The sequence below is a fragment of the Equus przewalskii genome, chromosome 25 (assembly GCF_037783145.1).
Source record: "Equus przewalskii isolate Varuska chromosome 25, EquPr2, whole genome shotgun sequence".
Classification (NCBI taxonomy): domain Eukaryota; kingdom Metazoa; phylum Chordata; class Mammalia; order Perissodactyla; family Equidae; genus Equus; species Equus przewalskii.
In genome coordinates, this window is record NC_091855.1 from 12,060,738 (window position 1) to 12,082,709 (window position 21,972).

Here is a 21,972-nt window from a genome sequence, read left to right on the forward strand (position 1 = left end):
CCTTTGATTTAAAACCAGAAGAAATATAGGACGTGGTAGGAAACTCTGAGTGTATTTACTTAATACAGACAAACAGGGTTTAGAAAGTTCACTTAATACACAGTGTCAACAGAAATATATGTCCCTTCCTTTCTAATAATTCTTCCAGGATAAAGTATGCTCTTGCTCAGATTGGAACCATCAGTTTTCATGTTCTCTTTCATTTAAAGAGACAGTTATTCCCAACCCACTCTATGTTTCCAGAGATTTTTGACTGGTTTGCTTTAATGTCTCCTGTGACATAAGGAGAGAGTGACTCAGAGAATATATGCGATTTTGTTCATGTTGAATTTTTAGAAATGTGATGAACGGGTGGTGGTGGATGGAGGTTGAACGAGAGAACATGAAAATAGAAGAACGATGATGATGAAGGATCTCTGCAGACTCGGAGTAGGTCCTTCCTGCACAGATGCTGGAATGCCTCTGAGATTAGGTATAAGGTGAGCTTTCCTCGAACCCTATTCAGTTCTTGAGGGAACAGAAGGACAGTGTCAGAGAGCACTGACGTGGCTCTTCCAAAGCTGAGGTGAGGTATGGGGTTCAGATCAGCACCCAGTGACATCACCCATTAATACGATCATTTAGGCTTCTGGGCAGCTTGCTTTTTACAGGACCACAAGCATGTGGCATTTATTGAAACTAGGTGAGGGTGTTGGTGACTGAGATGAAGCCCAGACACTTTCAAAAGGATAGGGTGAAAGAGATTCGGGGCCGAATGGGTCCAGGGCCTCGTTCGGTCATCAGGCCATTCTCTCCTACAGAAAAATGGCCAGATCCTCAGAACCCTCAACCTCTTACAAGGATCACCCAGGATTCTGGACGCTTCTTAGTCCTGAACCCAGTGGGCAGTCATCATGACCTCACTCAGAGGATGCTTTACAAGAGTCTCAGTGCCTTTGATCTAAAGTAATCTCAATAATCCGTGTAATTGGTATGACTACCTGGGCCTGGGTTCATGTAGCAACCAAGGGTTTAATGTTCCCTTTCATGTAAAAAGACAACCTTTTTAGATTTTATTGTTCATGAGCTGGAGTAGAGCCAAAGAGTCTGGGTTGAATCTTAAAATAATTGGTTTGATCACTTTTAAGAACACAGAGTAAACCCAAATAGGCAAAGCATAATAAAAAATAAGTAAATAAATAAAGACCAAGAGGTAACCACAGGTGTTTAAAATACTCTCTTTAATGTGTGAAATAATCAACTGTCATGGCATTTTTTACACTTAAATGTCTGTCATATCTCTTATTTTGTCTATTCTTACAGTATCCCTGTGAGGTTGACAAACCATATTCCTATTTTACAACAAAATAAAACCAAACCGACTAAGAAAGAAAGCTGAGTAAACTGTCTAGAGAAATGCAGAGGCAGGGCTGAGTTTGGTCTCTCAGCTATCTACAAGGATTTGGAATGAATAACCTGGCCATTTGTGTGTGACTGGGCACTTTTAAAAGACTGACAGGTAATGTGGAAAAAAGTTAATCCTCTTAAGTATCTTAAACATTCACCCCTGCAGTTTTGTTTACACCATTAAGTTGCACCATCCTTTAGGGAAAGATCTGCTTGAGAAATAATCCACATCCCATCCAAATTATCAGTGATGCTGAAATTAGTGAAATCTGCGCCAATACGATTGGATTGTTTACTGCTCCTTGGCACATAACCATTATCCACAATCTAAAGCCTCATATTACACAAGTATCCTATAAAGTGGGTAGTGTTTTGGTCTCCCCAAAGTGCTGCTCGGCTCTGCATCAGGCAGGTAAAAGAAAAAATAAAGAGCCTATCTGACTGTGGTTAAGGTCTCCCCTGAGAAACGGGAGGCCTGAGAGGGGTTAGATGCGCGGAGGTCCATCCCCAGTTTCCCCAAAGATGCTATGGATTCATCTGCTGCAGACCCCAGTTCTGGGAGGAGACAAGTCGCATAAGCATATGAAACAATTACAGGTCAGCACACCCAGCCGGCTGTCAGCAGAGAACAGTGCAGGCGCCGCTGAATAATTATGGCTTGAGCTATTGATTGAGACCACAGAAGAGTTTCATCCAAATGCTTTTAATTTGCCAAACAGAGGGAAGTGTGCTGCAGAGAGGTGGCTTCCAAAAACGGCGGTTCTTGCTCTGCTAATTAAGGCGAGAGCTTAACAAGGTGGAGGGGATTGTTTTTAAATCTTGCCAAGGAAAATCTATGGCCATTTGAAAGGTGGCAAATGAGAGATGAAGCGTTGTCTTAAGAAATGGCTTAAAACAATTGGTCTGGGGTGGGCTTGGGTCCTGTGGGTCCAGGACCCAAGATTCTCACTGGTCAGAGGGTTCGTGCTCCTCTGAAAGATGATGGATGTGAGGCTGAAATAACAGCTGGAGGCCAAGCAGGGCTGAGGTCTCCCCCAGGTTCATGTGCATTTGCTGCCCGGCTGTGACCTCAGTATACTTCTTTACCTCAACCCTCGGGCTGCCACCCTGGATAAAGAATGACAATATTACCTAACTGGTGAGTGACTTTTTAAAAACATTATTATTAACTAAAGTCCACAGTTTATTCAAATTTCCTTAGCGTTTACCTAATTTCCTAGTGTTTACCTTTTTCTGTTCCAGGATCTATCCAGGATGCCACATTGCATTCAGGTGTCACGTTTCCCAGGCTCCTCGTGGCTGTGACACTTTCTCAAACTTTCCTTGTTTTTGATGACCTTGACGGTTTTGAGGAGTGCTGGTCAGGCATATTTTAGGATGCTCCTTTGTTGGAATTTATCTAATATTTTTCTTATGATTATACAAATAAAAAGCACAGGATAAAGTTGGCCTAATCAAGGTGAGGAGGCAAAATTAACCATGTATAACAAATTTATGCAATAATTCCTCCTTCCCCAAACATACCACACACACACACATAGACACACACACATGCTTTGTGTTTTCCAAGAGCCTGGCACTGGTCTCCCACATCATGATAATCTAGCATTTGAATGGACGAACGCAGTCATGGATGGGTATATTTTTTTCTCTACTGCCATCAACCCTGCTATCCCCATCTATGTTAACACCATTCAAATTCTTTCAAAGGACACTCAACCACTTTTTATCACAACACAATAGAATTCCTATTGACACTATGTGAATTCACTCTTGTTTTAAGTGCCTCTTGTGTGACCCCACAGGCTTACATTGGCCTCCACTGTTGTAAGACGCCAGGACTAGTGGGATCTTAAGATTTGCACAAACTCTCCTCAGAGGTTACAATTCCACCTAGCTCATGATCTTCAAAAACTGTCAGATGTTTTATAAGAAGGGCCCATCATAAAAAAGGAAAAAAAATTAAATGAACTGGAGTTGTTTAACTTAGGGAAGAAAAGGCTACAGAGGACTTAATTACAATTTTCTAGGTTGTGGAAGAAGGAAAAGAGTCACACAGGCTTGGGTTCTGGTCCCGGCTCTACCACAAACGAGTTGCGTGACCATGGGCAAGTTACTTGACCTCTCTGTGCTTCAGTTTCCCATCTGTAAAATGAGTAAAAACAATGCTTACCTGGCAGCGCCATGGCCGGCTTACAGAGAGGTCATGTATGTGATGTGCTTAGCACAGTTCCTGGCACAGATGGGTTATTCAATAAAATTTAGTTTCTACCTTACCTGCAACATGATCTTATATATGATAAAAAGAAAACCACTTCATATTTTTGAGTCTGCCCAGCTTAGAAAGCATTTTCTCACAATTTAGGGTGACAAACCACTGTTGTCTTAGCCCTTCAAAGCCCAAATAAAAGAAAATGGATTTTAATTGGAGTAATAGTGATGCTGGGTGGACAAAGCACATCTTTGGTTATCGAGGTAAACTCAGAACAAGTATCTGGGGCGCTGTGGACTCTGTCCCTGGGGGAGCTTCAAAAGGGAGCTGGCGGCTCAGGGCGCACAGCCTTGACCACCACCCAGTAGTCATCAAAATCCTGGCGGATGGGAATAATAGCGTGGAGTTTGGGCAGCAGGCGAGGTGGAGGATTCACTCTTCATCCTCTGGGCCCTCTAAACCCACCTCCTGCCTTTGGAAATCTTTCAAATTTCAGCTTCCAGAACTCACAGTTTCCCGGAGCTAAACTGGGTGGTGGAAGTAAATCTTGGCATACAGCCCAGTATGCAAGAAATACCTTGTTTCTGTATTCTTTAAGAAAATCAATTGAAATCTGACTCTGATCTCAGCTGGTCTTGTGAGAAACCCAATTTCAGTCATGTGTGGGTAGCTCCCCAGGTTTGGACCAAATTTCTGGGGTCTCGCCTGGTACCAATGCTCTTGGGTCCTGCTGAGACCTCCAGGCTGTGTTGGGGTCCCTGGGCTTGTCACAGTCACAGCCCTGATCACCCATATTGCAGCTGCCCCATCAGGTGTCTGTCTCCCCTTCTAAAGCGTCAGCAGCTTGAGGGCAGGGCTGTGTCTTTGTCACGGTATGGCTCTTACTGGTGTGTTGACTTGTATGTAGCAGGGGCAGGATGAATATGTGTTAATGAATGAACCAATGTTTCCTTTATAGTAGGAAGTACATTAGATGATTTTTTTCTCCCCCATGACTGTGAGCCCACTGAGGGAGAGGACGGTAATTTTACCTCTGTTTCCTCAATGCTTGTAGGCTCTGATAAACATTCCTTGAGTAAATGGGTGAATGGTGCCTCTCTATAGTACATTGCACTGTACTGGTGTGTCTGTCTTTGCCCCTGTAGAGCCCCCATGGACAGGGCTCTGAACCGATCATTGTCACAGGGACTGTCAGTTGTTTTCCACATCTGATTTCTCCTGCATAGAGCCTCCAAGTTTCAGCTGGGCATACGGCCACCCCTAATAAAAACAATGTTTTCCAGGCTGAAGTGTTCATCTCGGGACCCTCCCGTCCTGCAGCCTAGTGCCAGGCAGAAGCAGGCTGCCATCTGAGCGGGGTCCTTTCCTGTCCTGTGCATCTCCTCTGTGTTTTCATCCCACCACATGCAGCTCCCAGGGGAGGTCACGCAGAGCCAGGAGGCAGCCCTCCCTCGCAGCTGCAGCCTGAGTCAGCAGCAGTTTTCAGTTTAATGAGATGACACGAACGATTGTGCCTCCCTTGGAGGAGTGGGCCTGTCCTCCCTGGAGACCTATGGAAGGTCCTGGCATCTCCATCATTGCCGAGCTTGGAGGTCAAGGGAAAGACAGGAGTCTCAGAAAGCGGAAAGGAGGAAAGGAGCTACAGAACATGCATTTGCTGCCTCAGAACCAAGTCTGAACTTCAGTGAAAGGGGAGAGACAGTATCTGGGCCTGCTCCCCCTGGCAGGTGTCACTGAGAATGCCCCTCTGCCCTCCCTGGGTTTGCCAGGATGTGCCTCCCAGGACAGCTGAAAAGCCCTGTTTACTTGGCTTCTAGTGCTTCTCTCCCGCTCTCTCAGGTGTGCAGTGGTCCAGCGGCTCCCAGCCCCCAGGCAGCCTTTCAACCCTGATGCCTTGGGCGGCATGAACTGTGGCTCCTTCTGTGCTCCTACCTGCTCTGGGCTCCTTTGGGACGCCGTGGACCTAACCTTGGACCCCTGCCCCTCGGACTCCTGCCCTATAGACTCCACTCCTCAACCTCTGCTCCATGAATGTGAACCCTGGTTCCTTAAACCCTGCTCCTGCAGGGACCCCTGCCCATTCCTCAGCCACACTGCCTTCACTCAATCCATGGACCTCCCTGGAGCTCTGGTTTCCTTTTCTGAACCCAGGTGTCCAGGACAGAGAAAGACCATTATTCTAAACATTTTTAGTTTGTGTTTTGGGAGGTATAGGTGGTCAGCATCCATTTCTCACTCACGAAGACCAGTCGGGACTCAGGGCTGGATTTCTTACTTTATCTACCATTCGTGGAGTGCTTACTGTGGGGCAGGGGCTCTGCTAAGCGCTGACATGTAGAGCAACTCAGTGAATTCTCTGGCAATCTTACGAGGCTGGTGTTTTTATGATCCCCACTTGACAAATGATGAAGCCGAGGCTGGGAAGGCTCGGTACTCACTATGGTGATCCAGCTCACAGCGGACGAGCCTCAGAGCCAGGACTCACATCCAGGGGTCCGACTCAGATGCCTGCTCTTCCAGGTGTCTCAGGGGTATTCCTTGCATTCTAAAGCGTATGGTCAGGACACAAATGCCAAGTTTCTTCCCTGAGGGGAGAAGAGACCAGAACCAGATGAGCAGGGTCAACGGTCAGATACACTGGATGAGAGCAGAACCAGAGACAGAATGTGAGGTCAGAGGTCAGTGCCAGGGTGACCAGGAACAGGAGCACAAGGCAAGTGGGGTAGAGAATAAGGTGGAAGGGCAGGAGCTCCCTGCTATGGGGTCTTGGCCACCTGAGTCAGGGAGAGGTCACCTGGCTTGCAGGTGCTGGTAGGGCCCTTGGATGGAGAGGGGCTGGGGTAAATCTGGTGTTAGCCCCTCTGCCTTATAGTAAAATGAGCTGCTTCGCACTGCTCCTCTCCCTGCAGGCCCAACCTGTAGGCTCCAGGGAGAAGCAGGAGCCGTGCCGGGGTGTGTACTGGGCACATCTCCTCCAGCGAGGAGGGAGGAGGCTGAGGCTGTGAGCTGGGACTTCCCTGATGTCAAGGCTTTCCTCTCCAACCTCGTTTCCCTACAGCTCCCTCCCAGCTGCAGGGCCCTACAGTGACCAACTTGCAAGGAGCAGTGCCTGCCAGACCAGCCTCCTGCCACAGCCCTACCCCGTTTATTATCAGATTTTATGTGCTTTAAAATAGCCTTGCTGCCAGGGGCCCAAGCCCAGCAGAGCTGAAAAATGTTTACCAGGAGGGAAAAAATGGAAGGACATTGGGTTTTCACTGTCTCTCGTTCCCTTTCCTCTCCTAGAGCACATCTCTAGGGACAGAGACCCCAAAACGTTCCCCAACAACACAATTCCTGTAAAAAATTCATAAAAAGCCGATAGAAAGGACGAGAACTAATGGCCTTGCAAGAGAGAAAACTCCGTTTCTGTCATCCAGATGCCGAAATGAACCAGATGCTCACGGGTGGGATTCACAATGAGTCTGGATTCATTCTACAGTTTGGAGGCAGGGGGAGATGAGAACCAGGAGGGAGGCAGGACGGCAGCCTAGCATCCATTTGGGGGCCTCTCTGTTCCTTCCTTTTCCCCACTGGCCCCTCAGAAGCTTCAGACGCCCAGGAGAGGCTGCCTCAGGGTGTTTATACCTGGGGAGGTTTCATCGCACGTGATGTCACAGACTGGACCGGCTGCTTCCACTCTTCATGCAACCAACAAGCAGGATAGAGGCCTCGGATACTGTGCTATGTCTTGGGCCTACACGAATATATAAAATAAATGAAACATGGTCTCTGCTTTGGAGGAGAGTCAAGTAGTCACAAAGTGCTGTGGATGCACACAGTAGGGGGACCTCATACCTTTGGAGGTTAAGGAAGGCTCCGTGGAGGAGGTGGCCTGGAAGCTGAGACAGGGAGGAAGAATAGGAGCTAGATGTCAAGCGGCGGCATGTTGAATAGGGAAAGGATGCTCCGTGCAGGGGAGGGGCGTGTGTGGAGGCACAGAGGTGAGAAGGAGCCAGCTGTGACTGTGAGACCACAGGCTTCGAGTGACTGGGGTGGAACATGCCAGAGGGGTGGTGGGCACAACCAGGCTGGGCAGCCCAGATTGTGGCGGGCTTGTGAGCAGCGCGTGAAGAGTTTGGGCTTCATGAGGGCAGGCATTGTTTTGTTCCCTGCCGTATCCCCCTCAGCTAGATCAGTGACTGGCACAGAGAACATGCTCAGTATGTATCTGTGGTTGAATAAGGGGTGAGCACTGAGAGATTTTAAGCTGGGACAAGATCTGACGGGCTCTGTCTTTCAGCATTACCACCCCGGCTGCAATGCAGAGAATGGATTTCAGGGCAGTGATGCTGGGGCGGGAGGCAGGGACACGACAGAGGCCCTAACCACAGAGGAGGCGGGTACAGACAGGTGGATGTAGAATCCACAGGCCTTGGTGACTGGTCAAGGGGAGTGGTGGGAAGGAGGAGCCCAGATGAAGGGCATTGGTGTGACTTCCTCTGCGAGCACTGAGTGAGGTGCAGACCACAAGGTGCTGGGGGTGGGGCAGCCCCCACGGGACATCAGTGTCTGCTCAGCTCAGAGTCTGGGCTCAGTTGTGACGTTTGATTCCCTCATCTGCAAAATGGACATAGTCACCCTGCAGGGAGGGAGATCAGAGATTAAGCAAAGCATGTAGCACAGACCCTGGGACAGTGCAGATGCTCAGCGTAAGGCCTCCAGTATCGCTTGAGCTGGACCCTGAAGGACAGGCGGCTTCCAACAGGGGGAGATGGGGTCAGGGGAGGACATTCCAGGTGGAAGGATTGGAATGAGCAAAACACCTCTCTGCAGGAAATCGTGAGGAGTGGTGAGTCATTCCGCTTGATTGAAATGCAGGCAAACATGCGAGAGAGATGCAGGTTGTCACGGCAAGTTAGAGAACAAGGAGGAGCATCTTCAAGGCCCTCCGCCTCTCCCCACTCCCGTGCTTCCTTAGTGCAGCCTCTGACCTCCCACCAGGGCTCCCACTGTCTCCCCACCTCAGCCTTTGGCCCTGGATCCCTGCTCCACATTGCAGCGCAGGTTTGCATACGGTTTGGACTTTCCCCAGCAGCCACGAGGAGCCGCTGGTTTTGAGCAGGGGGATGACTGGGTGGGCACTGAGCATTAGTTGTGCTGCCCAGACAGCATGGCTATGGGGGAGTGAGGCCAGGTACAACTTAAGCAGCAGGCCGCCAGGGGCTCTCCACCACCTGTTAGTGCAGCCCAACTCAAGATGTGTTAGGCGAAGCTTGTCACAACGTGCCCGGGCGCTCCCCAAATCTGCCCCAGTCCGCCTCGCACCACACTCGAGCCCCCACGGTGTGTGCACCAGGCCTCTCTTCCTTTCCTCCAGAGCACCCCAGATGACATAAGAAAGAGACCAAGACCCCGGGACCCATGTCTGTAGCCGAAGACAGGACCCCACACACACAATATTTCTTTGAAGGCTAACGCTTCATCTTAAAAATTTATGTCAATTTTGCCTTCTATTGATTAACATTTATGCTTACTTTAATTGATAAAATACTTTTAATCTCTCCTTATATAGTTTATTTTACCCAAATATTTAAGCAAAATTAACACCCTTAAAAGGTACACACACTTATTCTGTGGCTTTGAGTGCCTTGAACCCCGGCAGTGGGTTCCTGAGCGCACAGGAACCCATTTTGGGGGCACTGCCTTATGCTTCAGCTGTGCCCTTTTGCTCAAGTTTTCTCCTGCTTGAGGTGCCATCCCTTTCTTGAGCTGGAGAACTCCTACTTATACTTCAAGACCCAGATCAAATGTTACCTCTTAACTGAAAATTAATCCATTTATTAATTCAATAAATAGAGTTCACAAGAGGCTTTCCCTGCTGCGTTGCCCAGCCCCGCTCCTCACAGTGGACTGAACTCAGCCTTCATTTGTATTTCCATACACTTTGTAATACTTCTGTCATAGAGTTTATCCCATCGTGCTAGAACGCAGTTTTGACGTGTCTTTTTGTCTGCCTCACTAGTTCTGTGAGGCAAAAGCAAGAGAGGATCTTAATCATGTTTGTGCCTCGGAGCCTATTACGGTGCCTGGCATGTAGCAGGAGCTCTAGTCAACGGGGAGGGGGCACCGCTGATGGCTTTGAAGCAGTGTGTGAAGTCACATTCTGACAGCCATGGAGCTCCCCAGGGACACTGTGGTTCTGCAGTGCAGGGCCACAGGACGGCTTGAGCACAGGGTCCTGCTTCTGCTTCCACTCACCGCAGGCAGAGTGTGTTCACTTGAGGCAATGGGGGGGTCTTTCCTCTAACCCTAATTAGACACACCTTTGCTCCCAAATACGCACCAGAAGCCAGAAGCCCGGAGGAAGGGGTACCTTTAACACACATAAGGAGCAGTACATGATTGAGAGGCTGTCTCATTCCAGGGGCGGACCCAGGCTCTCTGGCATTTCCTCAGCCCCCACGTGGTTTCATCATCTTCCTGCAGCCTCCAGAGCACCCCTGCTTGGAGGAAGCAGAGAAGTCAGCCGCACCCCTCCACAATCAGCCCAGGGACCCCCTCTCAGGTCTGGCTTCTTTTTCCCTTTTCCTACAGGAGTTTCCCAAACCTGGGATATCAAGGCCTTGGGAAAGCACACGCCGAGGAGCCCTGCCGTCAGCAGCTACAGACAAAGGCTGTTGGATTCTGCCACAAGGTCCGGGTTCTGACCTTGATGGGATTTATTGACTCAGGTGAACCAAACACGGCTTTCTAAAGACTGTAGGGCCCAGCGGTCTTTCTGAGTGTGGCGCCCCTGCTCCTGCCCCGACTATGAACTTCCAGCTCTGGGCTCTGACGGCTCCCAAGCTGGGGTGAGCGTGGCAGGCTTCTCTGTGCCTTCTACTTCCCTGTCTTTGCAGCTGCAGGAGACTAAACATATTCTCTTCCTACAACGAGCTACTGAGACTCGGGAGCTCGAAAAGAGTTGTTTTAGCCAGAGCAGTTAAACTATAGGAGTCTTTGCCCAGAAAAAAAGGAAATAAATCAATATTTTCTTAAAGAATAAAGATCAAACTTCTCTAGAAAAACAACACGTGATTTTTAAATCATCAAAGCTGGCTTTAGTAATCACGGAGGGAACTAAGCCCCTTGAAGCTCTTAACTGGGTGCCTGACTATCCTTCTAGCGAATCCCAGGCCATGACTCACTCCTGATGCCTGCGTTCCCCTCTTCCCCTGGCTACATCCTCTTCCCGCCTGACCCTGGCCACTTGCCTCCGTCCTCATCTCCATCTTTCCTTGGCAGTTGCATCTGTCACTATATTATTGCCTATATATGGATAAGGTGGAGAAAAGAGAGGAAACAATGAGCTTTGTTTTCAGGACATATATCGTTTCTTGCTTGAACCATTAAAATAGGTTCCTAACCCACCTCCCTGGCTCTCATTTTGTCCCTCTTCATCCTCCACACAGCTGCTGCTCCAGATGTCTGTCTGAAATGGAAATTTGACACAGCCTGATGCTGGCAGCTCCAAGTGTCCTCATTGTCCCACGAAGGGTCTCCAGGATTTAATCCTGCCTCTTGCTCCTGTGACCCAATCCCCCACCAAAAATGGGGGGTGAGGCCTCGCTTCCTCCACCTAGGCTGCTAACACCACGCCAGTCTCAAAGCTGCCCTCTGGTCAGGCTTTCCAGAAGAGCTAAGATCCAAGTCAAAATAAGGGAGAAGGGAAAAGAGAAAAATCTACCAAGAGAGGATGTGCAATGGGAAGTAATAGAGGGAGAGAAAAATTTTCTTTCCTTTCTCTGTTTCCCAAGCTGCGCTGTCCTGGATGGCAGCAGCAGCAGAAGCAGCAGAGTTAGGAATGCTGGTGAAATGTGCTGCTTTTTTGTTTTTTGGCACAAAAAGCTTTTTCTGCAAATATAAAATACATTCAGAGGGGCTGGCCCAGTGACTTAGTGGTTAAGTTTGCATGCTCTGCTTCAGCGGTCCAGGGTTCACGAGTTCAGATCCTGGGCATGGACCCACACACCACTCATCAAGCAATTCTGCGGCGGCATCCCACATACAAAAAAACATAGAGGAAGACTGGCACAAATCTTAGCTCAGGGCCAATCTTTCTCAAGCACAAAGAAGAAGACTGGCAATAAATGTTAGCTCGGGGCCAATCTTCCTCACCAAAAAAAAAAACCATTCAGAAACATGCATAAATCCTAAGTGTACAGCTCAAAGACTGTTCATAAACTGCACACACTCATGTAAGCAGAGCCCAGATTTGAAGAAACAAGATGACCAGCATCCCAGGGTCTCCCCTCATGGTCACCGCCCCTACAAGGGAGGCCATATTGGCTTCTAACACCCTAGAACAGTTTTGCTCATCTTTGAACTTTATCTAACTGTAAGCCTACAGCACGTACTCTTGTGTCCAGATTCTTTTGCTAAACATTGTATTGATAAGATTCAACCATGTCCTTGTAGTCTTCTCATTCTCATTGCTGTAATATTCAATAGATCATTATTTAGTCTGCTATTGATGGGCATTTGGGGAATTTCCTGTTTGGAGCTATTATCAAAATGCTGTCACTCTGGTCCCTGACTTTAGGTGAACACATGTGTGCGTTTCTGGTAGGGATCCACCTCGGAGCAGCCTTGCTGGGTGAGGGGACTGGATACGTTCAGCTTGGACATGTTCGTGGTTCTCCAGCGCATATGACTTGAACCAGCGTGAGACTTCTGGCAGCTCCACAGGCTCTGGTGTGGTTAGTCCCCTCATTTTAGCCGTTCAAATAGGTGTGTGGTGGCATCTCGGGGGCTTTGAATTAGAGCTTCCCTGAAACTCCCGATGCTGAGCCCCCTCTTGTGCCGGTTGGTCATGTAGACGTTCTGTTTTGTGAGAGCCTGTTCAGGTGCCCTGCCTGTTTCTCCATGACCTCTGTTTCTTACGGATTTGCAGGAGAAGCTGTGTCTTTTGAGCGCTCACATTCTCTACTTTGTCCCTCTTAAATCCCTTCAGAGTAATTCACTTCAACAAGCCCTAGTTGGGTGCAGTTGGCATGACTGTTGTGCACATTGGGTACAAAGAGGAGCCATGTCCGAAGCCCACTCTTTGTCCTCAAGCTTGTATCCTTGTCCTCTAGGATTGTGGCATCTACACCTTAGGCCCATGTGCCGGCTAGAATGCCTAGCTGGGCCTTGGCCTCCACCTCTCTATCCCATCGTATCAACACCAAAGCTTGGCCTGCTGGGGCCGGAGTTAGGTTGAATTTCTGAAGTTCAGTAGTTAACTCTTCTGTGTAAAAGAGACAGGGAGAGAGGATCAAATGATTTGAGGCAGATGAGGCATTATTGACTCCATCCAACTTCACAGATCCTCTAGGGAGCTGCACCGCAGAGCGGGCTGGCTGCGGCTCTCCTTCCCTAGGAACGGACAGCAACAGTGAGGAGCAACAAATGAATATTGACGCCACTTTCCTTCATGCCTTCCAGTAACAGCCAGTACTTCGTCTGGTTTGGAAAATGCGAGCTTTCCATAGGACACCTATTTTGGAGTTCTAGTGCCATGCCTTGACTGATGGCCTCTATTTCTAGAAGCTGGACACAGACACGTAGCAGCCATAGGAGTCTGCTAACTGCCGGGCAGAAAATTCTTTACGGAACCACTGAGGCCTCGTACTGATCTCATTTTGTGACCTGATCACTCTTCTGAAAGATACTGTGCCACAATGATCAGTGAATTATGCTCAGGAGGGCTGGGTCTGGACCACCACCTGACCAGGTTGCTGTGTGAGCCTCTCTCCCTCTGTTCATCTGCCAAATGGGAATCCTAACCCCGTCAGACCTACCTTGCCAGGTTTCTGGAAAATTAAGATAAGGCAATGTATATGAAAAAGGGTTTTGAAAAATTTAAAGTGCTATATAAAGTTAAAATACTGTTGCACACCGGGTTTTGTTCCAATATAGCAATCAGAGCCCCAGGTCTTCTTTTAATCATCAATTTCCATTTTACTTGTATTAGTTGGTGCTCAGACCTGTTAGTGGCCCTTGGCTTGGAATTCTTTTATGTAAAGGGCGCCTCTTTGGTCTAGATAAACTCTTGTACTTTGACATTTCACCACACAGCTACTTCCTCCACGACCTTTCTCTTCCTTTGTTTCTTCCCAGAGTCAAGCAGACCTTTTATCACCTGGACAGGAGCCTCATAGGCAGCCTCCAAGCCACATCAAGGGATTTTAATTTCTTCATGGCTTTGTTAGCATTTCACATTGTCACAGGTCAAAACACAAGGTTATTTACTAGGAATGAGAAATGTCACTAATACGAATTATGGGAGCCCCATGATTTCCCTCCAGGAGTTCAGAACAACACACGGTGCCCATCATCCTGGTGAATTTAGCACGGGACTGACCTCCCCGGGCTCCGGAGCCCAGTGTGTCTGACCAAGGTCCAATGGGAGGACTGGGAAATGCCACCGCATGTTAGATTCGTTCAAAGAGCTTCTTCCTTTGCCGGCTGCCATTTGGTTAAAGAAAATTATGGAAGGTTCAAAATCTATTTCCTAACCAATAAGGGAAGAGAGTGAAGATATTCATTCACTCATTCAAAAGTCACTCGTTCATCTTTTTTTTTTTTTTTTGAGGAAGATTAGCCCTGAGCTAACTACTGCCAATCCTGCTCTTTTTACTGAGAAGACTGGCCATGAGCTAATATCCGTGCCCATCTTCCCCTACTTTATACATGGGATGCCTACCACAGCATGTCTTTTGCCCCGCAGTGCTTCGTCCGCACCTGGGATCTGAACAGGCAAACCCTGGGGCCACAGAGAAGCAGAATGTGAGAACTTAACCCCTGTGCCACCGGACAGGCCCCACCCAGGGCGGGCCCCACCCATTCATCTTTTCACTCCCTCCTTCAATGGCCAGTGCTTGCTGTGCAAATACTCATGGAAGTGACTGTGTATAGTTGTTCATGTATGTGTTTTCCCATCTGCTTCATCTTTCTATCATCATAAATGTGGCGAGGAGATGGGATAAGAGGGTCCATGATAAGGAGGGGCCCTACAAGTTCTTAAAGAAAAGGGATGCCTTTGGTAATCATCAGATAGTCCCTTCTTTTGGCTTCCACAGCACCAGCCTCTCCTTTGCTGTTTCTTCTTCCCTCTAAACACTGAAGTGCCTCAGGGATCTGTCCCAGGCCCCTTTCTCTTTTCATCAAGAATTTTCCAGCTATTCTCATGGCTATAAAAGCCTTCCACAGGCCACCGAGCGCTCCCATCTTCCATTTCTAGCCCTGATCTCTCTTCTGAGCTGCAGACAAGTGTATCCACCTGCTCACTTGATAAGCCCACTTAGCAGAATCAAAGTATCTCCAACTTTACATGCCAACCATGGAGATGTCCATCTTCTTCTCACACCTGCATCTCCCCCACTTTTCCTCATCTCGGCAAAGCCAGGAACCCAGGAGACTGTCTTGACCACCCTCCCCCTCCCCCGACTCCCATCCTCCACGTGTACATGCTTCTCAGAGCAATTCTCACCACCCTCTCTTTCCAGAACTATTGCAGTGGCCTCCAAACTAAGTTTCCCTCTCTTCCTCTTGCCCCTACTCTCTCTGCAGGAAGAAATAGCAAGTACGAGCTTGAAAATGAGAATGGGATCACATTCCCTCCCTGTGTGAGAGCCTGCGGGGCCTCCTGCTGCACTCTAAATGAACGGCAGCTGCTCCCGCGACCAAAGCCGAGCTGTGCACCTGGCCCAGCCCCTCCTTTCTCACACCAACCGGCCTCCCTCCTGTCAGATCAGATGCCTTAGCCCCCTTCGCCTCTCTCAGGTGCCAACTCAGGGTCTTCACTCAAGCACTTTCCTCTGCCTGGAATCTTCTGCCCTTTGTACTTCAGACCAAACATTGCTTCTCAGATGTGCCTTGCCTTGCCTCCCAATTTACTTATCTCCCTTGTTATCTCCATAGCCCTCTCCCTTCGTAATGACTCATTTATGTATGTGTGAATTACCATAATGTCTGCCTCTCCTATAAGCTCCACGAAGACAGGGACTTTGCCTTTTTCTTTCTTTTTTTTTTTTCAAGTTTGGTCCTGAGCTAACATCTGTTGCCAATCTTTTTTTCTTTTTCTTCTTCTCCTGAAAGCCCCGAGTACATAGTTGTATATTCTAGTTGTGGGTCCTTCTGGCTGTGCTGTGTGGGATGCCACCTCAGCATGGCTTGACGAGCGGTGCCATGTCTGTGCCCAGGATCAGAACCAGTGAAACCCTGGACCGCCGAAGTGGAGCATACAAACTTAACCACTTGGCCACGGGGCCAGCCCTGCCTTTTTCTTTTTTGTACCGTTGTGTATCCCTCAGTGCCTAGCACATAGCAGGAACTCAATAAATAAGTATTTGTTTAATAAATAAATGTCCAAACTACACAAAATCAGCTACTTAAATTGCAAAACATACACAGTCTATCTACTCCCGGGGAGCATAAAGATTGTCACTTAAGAAGTCAGTACTGCGCTTAGGCCCAGGAAAGAGAGACCTAGGGCCTGTGTGGCAGAGGCTGCTCTCTGGCCTCCCTCGGGCTGTGGCCCTCCCTATGGGGTAAGGAGTCCACGGGGCCTACCCAGAGCTCCTACCCCAGCTAGGGTGGCCAGATCTAGCAATAAAACAAGTACAAACATGATGCACAGTTGGATTTGGATTTCAGATAAACAACCACTCATTTTCTTTAGTATAAGTATATCCCATGCAATATTTGGGATATGCTTACACTAAAAAGGCATTCGTTGTTTATCTGGAATTCAAGTTTTACTGGATGTCCTGTATTTTATTTGGCAATCCTAGCCCTAGCTTCTTCAGGTATCTGCAAACAATGACCTGTGGACCAAATCTGACTTGCTGTCTATTTTTGTAAATAAAGTTTTATTAGAACACAGCCATACCCATTCATTTATGTATTGTCTATGGCTGCTTTTGTGATACAAGGAAAGTTGAATCGTTGTGACAGAGACTGTATTGCCCACAAAACCTAAAATATTTACTATTTGACCCTTTACAGAAAAGTCAGCTGACTTCTGATCTACACCACGCCGTGGGTGCCCAGGGCTTCGCAAGCACCTGCCTCAAAATCCTGAGCCGACTTCCGGAGCATGCAGGGACCTCTCCTCTGGTCTGGCCATTGAGGGTGACCCAAGGTGAAGGGGACAGGGATGGGGATGGAGTCTGGAAGCATGTGGGCAGGGCCTTCGCAGGCAAGATGGAGCTGAAGGAGCGGGGCTGGCCGCCCTCCTTCCCTGGCCCGCCTCTCTCTGCCCAGAACTCTGAGGACCTCAGAATTCTAAATTCACACCTGGCCTTCCATTTCATTAGGAAGATATGTTTTTCAAGACAGGAAACGTATTTTATTCACTTTGTGTACTAGATAGATTTAACTTTTAAATAATTAAACATGTGCCATGAGGGTCTCCCTTCGTACTCTTGACCTGGCCCCTCAAGTGTCAGACCTGTTTTAAACCACCAAGGCAAAGACATATCATCAACAGTGCCATCTTGTGGTGACATCTCCTATTACCATTTCCAAGTTGTCCGAGCTCCCTGAGTACTTTGTCATCTCCAGGTTCGGGAGCTTAGGAACTCTGCCTGCGACTATAACAAGCAAAGTTCAAAATCATACTGAACCACTGGGAGGTGGTTTATGAGACTAAAGAGATATTAAATGATATTCAGCATAGTTTTCTTCAAAATTGGTAATTTATGCGTGCGCCATAATGAGTTCTCATTTTTGTACAGTCTTTAGTTTACAAAGCATGTCCACACACAGCCTCATAGCTGAACCTCACAGTCACACTGTGGATTCCGCTGAGAATGGCGACGCTCAATGCCCACCACCTGCCCTGCCTGTCCAGCAAGTCGAAAGCTCTCATCGTCATAGTAGAGCCATCTTGCCCTTAACGAGATGGGGTCGGGCAGGAAATCGATCTTCCTAACCACGAAGAGAATAGAGAGGTTACATTTCAGCAAATGGGAACCTTGATAACGACTTTCTCTTGGGTTCCCAGGCCAAGATAAGGGAGAGGTTTCTGAAAGAGTATCGTAATCCTTCAATACCAGAGATCTGTGATGATTTCTTATTATCCACAACAAAGAGCATTTAGCAAGAGTTGACTCTGACATTTCCATTATTCCTCAAACAACTCTGAAAACCCCCTTCTCTGCTTCTCAGGCAGCAACCCACAGACGATGCCACAGGGCCTTGGCCGAGAGTCAGGGCGAGTCGGGGTTAACCTCCCCTGATGCCCCACTCCAGCAGAGCCGGGAGATCTGAGCTGCCTGGAGACTTTTCCTTCCAATCTGTCAGAGATTAACATCCTGTCCAGAGAAAGCTGTGAAGGCAGCTTTCTCCCAACAACCCACTGGTGAGCGAGGGACTTCACCGTCACTGGGGCTGACACACACAGTTGAATTTCACATCACATTTGGAAGTACATGGAGGGAGTTCAGGGAATGAGACAAGGAGCTGGAAGCAGCACTTTCATTACATTATACTTTTCTTAAAAATCAACAGATGCTTCAAAGCAGTCCACTGAGGGGTGTTTGTGTGGCTTTGACAAAAGCAGTTGTGCTTCTGGCCTCTGGGAGAGCCAATCTGGACCACCCAAGAGATGCTTTTCCAACTTTTTGATCGTGCGTGATGTGGTTCGTGGGGAAATAAGTTTACTTTGCCTTTCATCCTGGACTTCTGGGTTATGCAATGAGCTGTGGGACCAAATTTATCAGATCCAGGCTTGCCTGCCAAGCTGCAGATTCATTCATTTATTCATGCGTGCGTTCAATAAATGTTTATTGAGTTCCATCCATGCCTCAGACACTCAGCCTGGTATCAAATTAGTAGGACTTGATCACCCCACGTGGTGTTCACAGGCTCATGCTGCCGGGCTCATACTGCAGGGGCCCAGGAAAGGCTTTCCAGGGGAGACGCTGAAGTGGTGTTTTGAAGGACCAGCGTCAGTTAGCAAGACACCCTGGGACGAAGGAGGGGAACTCAGGCTGGCTGACACCAAGCTGCAGGCTCCACGGCCTCCAGAGACCTGCTTTGATAGAGAACATTACAAGAAGGCACTTTACCAAGAGAAGCTCGGTCCCTACGGCCCTCACCCCATCGAACACTGCTAAGACTGTGGCTCACGCAAATGGCAAGGGGAGGAGGGCGTGGAGGCAAAACAAACAGCCGCTTGTCGGGAAACTGAAGCAACCGGAGAGAGGCTGGCGTGCCCTGCTGGTCCTGGCCAGCAGGGGGCAGTGCAGGGCTCTTTGAGGAGGTAGACTACACGCGGGGTGGGGGGAAGGTCCCGGAAGGTAAAGGCAGCCCAGCCCCCCACCGGAAGGTCCCACCCCCTTGTTATCGTCTTCACAGCGCTGAGCGCTTCCTGAAATGTTCATTCGGTTAAGTTCTCGTTTATCTTTCTCTCCCTCTCCAAGACTAAGCTCCGTGAGGGAAGGCCCTGCCTGTCTTGTTCTCTACTATATCGCAAGGGCCTACGTCAGTGCCTGGCATGTCCTAATTTCTCAATAAATATTTTAAAAAATAAGTCAGTGAGTGTGTGGTCTACGTGATATTGGGCAGCGTAGGAGAACTGAGACCTGGTGTTGCCTTTCGCTCCTGACGAGCGTCGTCTGGGCTGTCCCACGTCTGCGAGACGGGCAGCCAGGAGCCTGGGGAACTGCACAAGAGCCGCTTTGCTGGTGAAATAGGCACCCTTGGGTACTCTGGGCTGCGTGTGGCTGGGCCCAAGGTCAGCTGTCAACGCCTGGCCAGGAGGCCACGGTCCGGGACCAGGGGAGGGGAGGAATGGGCAAGATCCTGAGCCTAGTCTTGTGGCAGCGGAGGGGCTGCAAGGTGCAGGGGTGACGTGAGAGGCCCGGTCCAGGGAGGCTGTGCCGAGACCAGCAGCAGGGCGGGCGCTCTGAGGTTCAAAACAGCGGAGCACTGAAGCAGGAGGAGTGGAAGCCAGACCGGTCGTGGGAAGAGCAGGGCAACTGCGGGGGGAGGTGGCTGTCTGTGCCTGAGCGACCTTTGAAGGCCAAGCTCCCCCTCACAGGCATGCCGCGTCTGACTCCAGGTGGAGCTTTCTGATACTGACTCCTACCGTTTATTATGGACGTTGCTCTTAGCTTTGGCCGTATGGTCTCTTGCATTAGGGACACCCGTTTGACAACTAGATTTTTCATAAAAAATCTAAGTAAAGGATGGAAAAACTAGGTAGATATGCCATAAAAAATCCTGGTCCAGCCAGTCAGTGATTTATCTTGGCCACCCAATGTCTGTTTGGAGTGTGCTGGGAAGTTGATGTGCTGGGAACAAAATGCTGATGGCCTTTCAGTTGGGACTTCAGAGTACCAGGAAGAGTGACACACACCATAAGTGCTGCCCTTCAAGTGTTGAGCAGTCTGGGTCACATCTGTGGCGTGCTGTGGGACCTGCTTCCTGGGACCAGGGCTGAGAGTCGAAAGTGGCAATTTGCGAATTTTAAATGTCCTCGGTCACCGAGTGATGGCAGGAGTGCTTTTCAGGCTCTTCCCCATCTGCTCTGCGTAATCAAAGCCTGCGCCACGTCTGCCTGGGGTGACCAACCGTCCTGTGAGTCCAGGAATGAGGCTCTTGCCCAGGAATGATGTGAAACTTTCAGTTTTAAAACCAAGAAAGTCCCAGGCGAACTGGAGCAAGTCGGTCACCCTCTTCCCTGCCCTGTTTGTCGTCCCCTCACTCCCTTGGCAATATCAATGCCCTTTATCTCTTCCCTGATCCTTCGATCTCCTTTTCCCCTTCTCCTGCTTTCAGACCTTTCAGACCCTGGTTCATGGGACTGCCAGGTCTCTCCAGGTGTCTCAGGAACCACACTCTGACACCATCTGGGATGGGCATCAGAGAATGAAATGCGCCTGCTGGGTGCTTCGTTACTGCTGAGGATCTTGCCCCTGAATTGGTTTGGGAACTGTCAAATCCAGTGCCAGCTCCGATGAGGCGAGAAAAGGCTGTTTCATAATCCTCTTTGTGTTACGTGAGGTGACGCAGGGCAAGGGATGGGATCTCTAAGTGTCTGTGTGGTGCTTAAGTCCAAACCATCATTCACGCGTCAGGGTTCTGGAAAAGCAGGTTGTTAGCTGATGCATGAGCTGGGCCAGGCGCATGGAGGCCCCGCAGAGGATGCTCATGTTCTGCCAGATGAAATCAAGGGCTTGTGCTACCCATTTGCTGACTAAGAAATTAATGAAATGACAGCAGGTACGTCTGTCTAGATAAATCTTCTCATTGAGATCAGCAAGCATTTAGAAAAGTCATTCAAGGTATAAGTTGCTGGAGAACATTGCTAGCCTCTGCCCCAAACGTCATGCCCTGGAAAGGATGAAATCTATTTTACTTTCCCCACCTTGGATGACAGAATCTCTTCCGGTAAGGTCTTTGAACTTGCCTTTCAGGTAAAGGGGAATAGTGGCTGTCCCCCTACTTACACGTCAGAAATAAGAGGAAGGGAGTTATGCTGAGAAGATATTGGGCAGATCCAACTGTGACTGTGAGTTTGTTCTGGCTGGGTTGAAGGTGGCACTTCTGTTAATGAATCTACTATGGCCCCTTCAGAAGAACAGAAAAGCTGCAAAATGGAATTCAGCCAGGTGGGGGTGGAGGGGGTTTTGAAATCCACTGTAGGTCTTTGTTTAACAAATTACTCAGGCTCGGAATACCTCATAGTTCTAAAAGTATCTGAATGCCCGTGGCACCCTTTTGTGCCATCTAAGGGTCCCTTCCCCTAAATTTATGACTTAATTACGTGAATGAAGAGAAGTTGGGGATTTCCGTAAATTATATTCTTGCTATAAATCCTGGTTGAATCCATTGCTCTTTCAAATATGTACAATTAAGAGGACCCATTCCTAGCCCTCGAGAAACTCCTAATTTCATGCCTTCTAAATCAAAGCCATCACGTTCAGTTGATCAGTTTCTGTAGGTGGAGATAGTACTTTAAAATGATATAGATCTTCTTCTCTAATAACAGAAACATAGCTATGTTTATGGAAAATAACATAAAAAGAGAAATAATGTAGGAGACATCTGTTCTTTTCTTTTAATTGCCGTAACATTGGTTTATAACATCATATAAACTTCAGGTGTACATCATTATATTTTGATTTCTGTGTAGATTACATCATGTTCACCACTCAAGACTAATTATCATCCATCCCCACACACATGTGCCTAATCACCCCTTTAGTCCTCCTCTGTCCCCCTTCCCCTCGGGTAATCACCAGTCGTCTCTGAGGAGACCTCTGTTCTCTGTGTCTGTCCTGTATCTCCATAAGACTCTGGAAAGGCTGTGTGTCAGTTACATGGCACTGCCTTCCCTGCTGACAGTGATTGGTCCAGGG

General features: G+C 48.6%; 1 long non-coding RNA gene across 2 annotated transcripts; it reads left to right on the plus strand.

Moving 5' to 3' along the window:
- Positions 1 to 321: 321 nt before the first annotated feature.
- LOC139079320 (uncharacterized) lies at positions 322 to 19,139 on the plus strand. 2 transcript variants are annotated; one of them, XR_011532852.1, is made up of 4 exons: positions 322 to 479; positions 1,303 to 1,498; positions 10,175 to 10,311; positions 16,610 to 19,139. It is a non-coding gene; the product is annotated as an uncharacterized lncRNA (long non-coding RNA). The 2 variants fall into 2 exon arrangements; XR_011532851.1 differs by lacking the exon at positions 1,303 to 1,498.
- Positions 19,140 to 21,972: the final 2,833 nt, after the last annotated feature.